Source organism: Bidens hawaiensis, unplaced genomic scaffold, assembly GCF_021521415.1.
Source record: "Bidens hawaiensis isolate Kalapana, Puna unplaced genomic scaffold, B.hawaiensis_p1.1 tig00043465_1, whole genome shotgun sequence".
NCBI lineage: Eukaryota > Viridiplantae > Streptophyta > Magnoliopsida > Asterales > Asteraceae > Bidens > Bidens hawaiensis.
In genome coordinates this window covers 92,428-100,174 of record NW_027497703.1, presented here as the reverse complement: position 1 = coordinate 100,174, position 7,747 = coordinate 92,428, and the positions used below count along the sequence as shown (strand labels likewise).

Here is a 7,747-nt window from a genome sequence, read left to right as displayed (position 1 = left end):
AAGATCCATGGAAATATGCCCTCATGAAGCATCACTCATAATTGGCAAGAAAACACAGTTTGTCCCTGTTACTAATGACACCATACCAAATTGCTACTCTAACTTCGCATGTTATGAGCAACTTCAAGAACGCCTTGAATCTTGGGATCTACTTACAGGTAACATTCATCATCATAAATAAAATGTAACTATAATCTTACCTAATTCTAACAAAACATTCAACATTCGCAGATTACATTGGACGTGTAGTGAGCAACCGAACTACAGACACCAAAAACAACTTAACATTAAGAAAGATATACATCAGAGAGATTTCAGGTGAAAACATAAAGGATGTGCCCTTCACACAAGTCATGTTGATTTAAGCCTCCATGTTTCATAATTAATCTTCTATAATATTTTCAAAAACATGCTACTAATTCTTATCATTTCAAACAGTGACAAACAGGTGCTCATCACCTTATGGCCTGCTCAGATTGACTTGATCGACGACAGAACGAGAGCTGGAGATACAATCGCCATCACATCAGCCAGAGTAACACAATTTGGCGGTATCTACTATAACTCAACAATTCATTTCACAATATGATGCACATTGCCCATTCATCATATATAATGAAAAACAACACCTTAATCTCTAATTCACTCCTTCATAGGTTTAAAACAGCTCGAGTCAACCTTTCTAACAACAATCACAGTGAATCCAACAGGCCCACATACCCAGACATACATAGACAGGTATTAAATCGCATAATTAAAATGCCGATGTAAAAACTTACATTTATCTTATTTTAGTGGCCATTTGATTTGAAAAGTCCGTTATTGTTTCAGTAACACTAATAATATCATAATTGCGTTTTGATTACAATTTGAAAGGAAGAAGATAAAATCATTTTTTAAAGAAATAAGTTCTTGACCTTTACTATTCATTACCAATGTTTTATGATATAAACTACTTTTCATTGTTAGTAACTCACAAAAAAATATGTCTATTTACATAACAGATTCTCCGTTTCACTTTACTATCATAGTTCAACACTTAACGTATAATGTGTGTGTTTGTTCCAACTACTTCACAAAAACAGGTTGACAGAACTACCAATGACAACCAAACCAACACAACAGGCAATCCCAATAAAAGTTAGCGACATCATTAACAACATACCACATCAAAACAAGGTAAGAACTAATTTACCACAACATTTCATAACAACAAAAAAATAATAAAACCATTAATAACTATATGTGCAGACTGAAGGCAAAACCTACACATGCATAGCCAGAATAAACGAAGTGGCAACCAACCGAAACTGGTACTTTGCACAGTGCTCCAGGTGCCAAGGACTTTGTACCCAGAAGAAGAAAACGATGAAGACGGTGTCAAAACATCATTCGCTTGTCGAGACCACGAAGATATCACACCAAAATTCCAGTAAGATAATGCTTCTCATATTCCAAAATATCTATTAAATTCCATATATGATGACATATTAATCTTTTAATTATAATTGTTATATACAATTATAATATTCTGAACGCATAAAACTTTGTACCATATGCATAAAAACATTTCTAAATTTCTTTTCTAACTTTTAACCTTATATTTCTGACATCTTACTTCTAATCCATACACTTTTCATCTTTTAGAAGGTTCTCATAAAACATTTCTTTAACCAACAATAGTTTCCCACTTTATAGTTTCGTTCCCAATACTTTTCATCTTTTACAAAATTGCAGTATAAAATTCGCAACTGAACACACAACAACATGCATGTGTGGTTCAATGTTTGTACTCCTATTTTACAAGATTACGGTCGTCAGTGGACAAAGTTATTAGTTCTGTATTTTATGTTTCGCTTTAATTTTTTCGTCTTTCAAATTTATTTTTACACAAGTTCGCTAATTCTCTTTATTTTGTTTGTAGACTTTTGATTAAATAAGAAATTTTAACAATCGCCTAAGTAATTTTGTTTTTAAGTGTATGACATACAATAAGAGTATTGAATGATACCTATATTAATATATGACAGGTACTGTTTGAATGCCTCGATAACTGACGACACAAACACAACAGATGTCGTGATCTATGATGAAACAATGACTGATGCACTAAGAACAGAATGTCGTGTGATGGTTTTAAACAAAGGAAACATTGACCAGAAAGTATTGCCACCAGAGATCTCTGCAATGATTGGTGTTCCAAAGTTATTTGAACTAACTATAAGGGCTGACAACTCAATATCCGTCAACAGAATAAGCGACACACCAGACACTGATGCTCTTCAGCCCAAATCGGCATCGACATCAACAAGCCTCACACCACAAACACCAGATCCAAAGAGAAAGAGGCCAATGCAAGATATTCCAGGTATACACATCCTTCAATAACCATTAAATATTGTTATGACCAACACCAATTTGTTGTTTATTGAACTAAAGCTTCAACTATCATTCTGACAAATTCTGGTGAAAAGAGACAGTAAAGGGGGACTCCAACAACGCATGCTTTTTGTTAACACCTACTATAACTAGGTAAGAAACATTTAAATAATATAGCCTAAACACCAGCAATCTAAACACATAAAAATTGAATTGAAACAGGTTTCACATGTCGAAAATTACGGGAAACTTATTTTGGCGGAACTAACGCACATCTCAAAGACATGGCTGTAAAATTATGCAAATATGTAATCACTAAAAGGCCCTACTATGTAAAAAGGCCTAACTAGATGTTATGTTAAACATAAACAAGTAGGTACATGACCACCAGCGCTACGCGCCACTTTTTGTAACTCTATGGCTGTTGTACCACTTTACTTCCTTTAGGTTTTTAATGCTTAATATTATGTAAATTAAGTGTGGAGTATTCTACATGAGCTCTTTTGATACTACGTTACATTTATATAACAATAGCTACGAATCAACAGACATTGCATTACACTTTAATATTCATCAAACAACACCTCAAACCCGCTGCAACGCGCGGGTCAACTTTCTAGTTGTTGTATATTACACAATTAATTTTTTTGACTGGCAAAAAACATTATTATATTATATATAACAATTGACAAGTTTGGTGTCGTTGATGGCATCATACTTGTCAATTGTTTTATTTCTGAGTTTTTTTCTTTTTTTTTATTGTTTTTAGTTTTAGTATCGTAGCGAAATAACAGAAGCCAGCCAAATGTCAACTTTGTGGGTTTTGTTTGATTGAAATCCAGTACCGTAACAAACGTGATAGAAACCGACTGATTCGCCAAGACTCATCCCTAAACATCCGAGATCAACAACACTCGAGTTTTTACCAACGCCCAAGTTTACCGATGGACACCATCGATTCGTGCACCTCAGTATTTATATTATCCGTTTTTTCGCTCTTGTACCGTAACGAAAATTGACTGAATGGAAATTTTTTTCCGGTATCCTAACGAATGTCACGGAAACTGACCGAGTTCACGTAGACTCGCCGTATTTTGTTTTAAATCTGGTACCGTAACGCACGTAACGAAATCTAACCGAAAGCCAATGTTTTTTTTTGTTTTAGCTATGGTACCGTAATGAACGTGACAGAAACCAGTCGAATTTGCGTACACTCACCTTCTCAACGCCCGAAATCAACAACACTCGGGTCTTCCCAACAACCTGGTTTTACTAACCTATACCACCCATTTATCCACCTCATTTTTTATATATGTTTTGTTTTATGTTTAGGTTTTAGTTCCGATATCCTAACGCACAACTCTGAAACCGATCAAATTTGAGTCGACTTATCGCCACAATGTCGTGACCAACGACACTTGGATTTTACCAACCTGTCAGGCGTAACACGCCAGGTAAAACCCTAGTTAATATGTAAATATAAAGCTCAAGACTAGCCAAAGACTAGAGTCAGGAAATACATCAAAGATTACAATTTATCAACAACGAACTTACACCACAAGAACTAACTAAAGCTTGCTTTACACTTGATCTAAAAAATAAAACAAGCTTAACCTCCATAATTTTCTTTGGAAATGGTTTCTTCCTTTAAACACTATATCATTCATGATCACCAAATACATTTAAAATGTGGTAACTACGAGAATTAATATGGTTTTTAACTATTTTAGTAGATACAAATAACCAAATTTTATAATAAAACAATTTTCTAAAATAAAACAATTATTTATATATGTATGATTTTTTTTCTATAAATATGATATGCTTGTTATCCAATTTAACTGGTTTTAAAATACTATGTTATCAAAATGGTACCTTCATATTATAACTATATATAATTTACAAGTTTGGTGTCGTAAGTGGCTTATTGGGCCACTTGGCGGCACCGTATTGGTTGGCGAATTTTGTATTTTATTTACTTTAGTTACCACAATAAACGTAATGGAAACTGATCAAACGTTAAGTTTTTTAGTTCTGGTACCATAACAAATCTGAAAGAAACCAGCCGAGGTCACGCAAACTCGCGGCTTTATTTAAAGCCCATGACCGACAACGCTACCGACCGACACCCCCCCCCCCCCCAATTGGCTGTTGGTCCACCTCAAGTTTTTTGTTTTTTAATTCCGGCAAAACCGACCACATTCGTGTCAAGTTACCGCCTCAATGCTCGGGACCGACAATGCTTTGGTTTTACCACCGCCTGGGTTTGCCTACCAACTAAACATCGTTTTAAATATTTTGTTTTTTTTATATGTTAATGTTTTTATATGTTAATTTGACGAATTAATATTTTGGGCTTTAACCCTCAAATTTTACCAATTGTGTCTATATTGTTATGAACACAGCCGGTACTGACCGAATTCGTGTCGATTCATCGTCGTAACGTTTGGGTTTTACCAACGCCCTGGTTTCAACTTATACGTTTTGTCAGCTGCCCCCGGCGCAACGTGCTGAGATGAAAATCTAGTTACAAATTTTGACTATCGTTTCATAAAAACCACATTAACAATATAGTTTGGATGTTATGTTGGCTATAAGAGTGTCACACCCTGTCTTATGGCCAAAAAATGTGATCAACAATTGGTAATGGTTTTGTAAATGCATCAGGGTTTGTTTTATAACAGCACCAGACTATGGATTAAAAATAATAATTTATATGTTACTATAACACCCCGGCTAAAGCGGAATACGCCTGGGTGTGACGTACGGATTGCCCAAAACACATGTGACACTATTAAGTTGCAATGATATCATTAATTCATTCAAATCCCAAGTACACAAGTTGTTCAATAAAACAAATACAAAGGAAAACAATAAAACCCATGTCTTATTTATTTATTGTTGAAATAACCTATCTTCTAGTGACTTCGTCCATTTCATCCTCTAATGAAAGTACCTATAACATATATATAAAATAATGTCAACTAAATTAATAGTTGATGAGTTCACACAGTTTGAAATACTATATAAAAACTATACAATTTCATGAAAACTTGTGAAAAACACATAAGGGTTCTTTACACTAGAAACAATGGTCCATGAGTGTAAAGAATAAATGAAGGTCTTTTCCAGTTGGGATGGTGCACCAACGTACTCAGATCGGAGTCCCTTTTTCCACCAGAAACAAATGGTTCATGGGTGCAAAGGGGGCGTATGATCATACTTATTGAAGAAATCATGAACGTAATAATTGAGCAAGTAACAAGTAAACACACAAGTCCATAATGTGAATTGTAGTTTGTAATAATAAATAAAATAAATTGCATTTTTGATAGGATATATATGCTACCCCCAAAATAGTTAAAAACGGTAAAAAGGGGGTGTGAGAAACTCACATTTGAGATTGGATGATAACTTGAAAGTAATATAACAAGCGCGTTATATGAAACCGAACGATCGAATCTCACGAGCTAAAATGATAAAAACACAAGAATGACTAACTAATTTTATGGAAAATAAAGGGTTGGTTTTAAGCTTCATGCATTATTATGTATATATACTTTTACCCATTTTAGAGTATTTTAATAATTAAGTCTAACGGATTTTAACAAGTTATTATTAATAATATTACTTATAAGGTGATATTGATTATAATAATATTTACGGAATTTTAGCGTTGTCGGTATTGTTTTATTTTAGTATGAATGTTTGTCGGTTTAGGATCAATAAAATTACGACATTATATATTAGATTTATTAGAATTGATAAAATGGTTAAAAAAATATATAAATTGTTTGCTGTGACCCGGGTTCGAACCCGTGTCTCCATGTCCACACAACAAATACACAACCACTGGACCTGCTCAATTTCTGTTGTTAGAAGATGGAAACAATTACTTATAAACAAAATCACATATTCATCTTCTTCCCCAAGAAAACCCTAGATTCAATTATCCAAAATCGGTCAACTTTTGTTAAATTAGAGTTAGGGGTTTTGTTAGACGGATCAAAACAATGAAAAACCACCTATCAATTACCTCTAATGATGCCGGAAAGTGGGTGAACGACGAGTTGGCCGGAATAAACTTGGATGAACAATTCAGAGATACTAACGAGTTTGTTTGGGTAAAAGTATGTTTGTAGCATATTTAGAAGATGATTGAGATGCTATTTATAGTTGTAATTGATACGTTGGATAATTATTTCGAGTTATTGAGATTTTAATAATATCCGGCGGTTTAGGTGATTAGTGGGTGTTAAATGGGTTGTTAATGGTGAAGTTAATCGCGTAATAATGTTTATAATTAGTGGAGACAACGTTTCAATGCATTAACGGATTGATTCGGATGTTAAAAGTGTCTTTTTAAGAATCGCCGGAAATTTGTCGTCGTCGGCCGGAGCGCCTTGCCGGAAAAACGCAAGAAGAGAGAGAGGGAAAGGGCGGCTGGTTTTTTTTTAATAATAATATTATAATATAATTTCCAATTTACTCTTTAAGCCCTTCAAGTTTAAATAACTTATTAGTTGATTAATAAACTTAAATTACACTATGCACTTTGAACTTTATAAATATACAAAACTAGATTAAAACTTGGTATTATTTAATATCTTTAGATTGTTTCCGTTTTATACCCGATAAATTTAAACTTTGATTATTTATAGATTATTATAGCTCGGAGATTCGTTATTTGAACTAAACGGATAGATAATGAACGAATAATAACTATAAATCATCGTAATTAATATTAAATGATAAACGACAAACAAGAATTTATTGAATCGACACAACGAGTTGGTTTAACAAATACAAATACAAATACGAAAATTTTTGACAAATGTCACAACATTCCCTACTTTTGAGAATTTCGTCCCGAAATTAAGTAGAAGAATCCGTAACAAAAAGATGAGGATACTTTGTTCGCATTTGGTATTCCAGTTCCCAAGTGAATTCAGCGCCACGCTTGGATTCCCAACGAACCTTTACCAAAGGTATACGGCTTCGTTTAGTTTCCTTGTCTTTGAGGTCCATGATTTCCACCGGTTTCTCGACAAAGTGCATTGTTTCATCGATACGCACTTCGTCGAGTGGTACATGGAGGTTTCCCTCAGCAAGAAATTTCTTCAAATTTGAGACATGAAATGTCGTATGAACGTTAAAAAGCTCTTGAGGAAGTTTGAGTGTGTAAACAACACTACCAACACGAGCAAGAATCTTGAAAGGTCCAACAAAACGAGGAGATAGTTTGCCTTTCTTGCCAAAACGAACAACACCCTTCCAAGGGGATACCTTGAGAAGGACACGGTCACTAACATTAAACTCAAGAGGGCGTCGTCGGTTATCAGCATAACTCTTTTGATGACTACGAGCG

The 7,747-nt window shown here is 34.2% G+C and overlaps 1 long non-coding RNA gene across 1 annotated transcript; it reads left to right on the top strand.

Moving 5' to 3' along the window:
* The first annotated feature begins 378 nt into the window (after positions 1-378).
* LOC143594314 (uncharacterized) lies at positions 379-1,328 on the top strand. Its single transcript, XR_013146316.1, has 3 exons — positions 379-551; positions 657-738; positions 1,086-1,328. It is a non-coding gene; the product is annotated as an uncharacterized LOC143594314 (long non-coding RNA).
* The last annotated feature ends 6,419 nt before the right edge of the window (positions 1,329-7,747 follow it).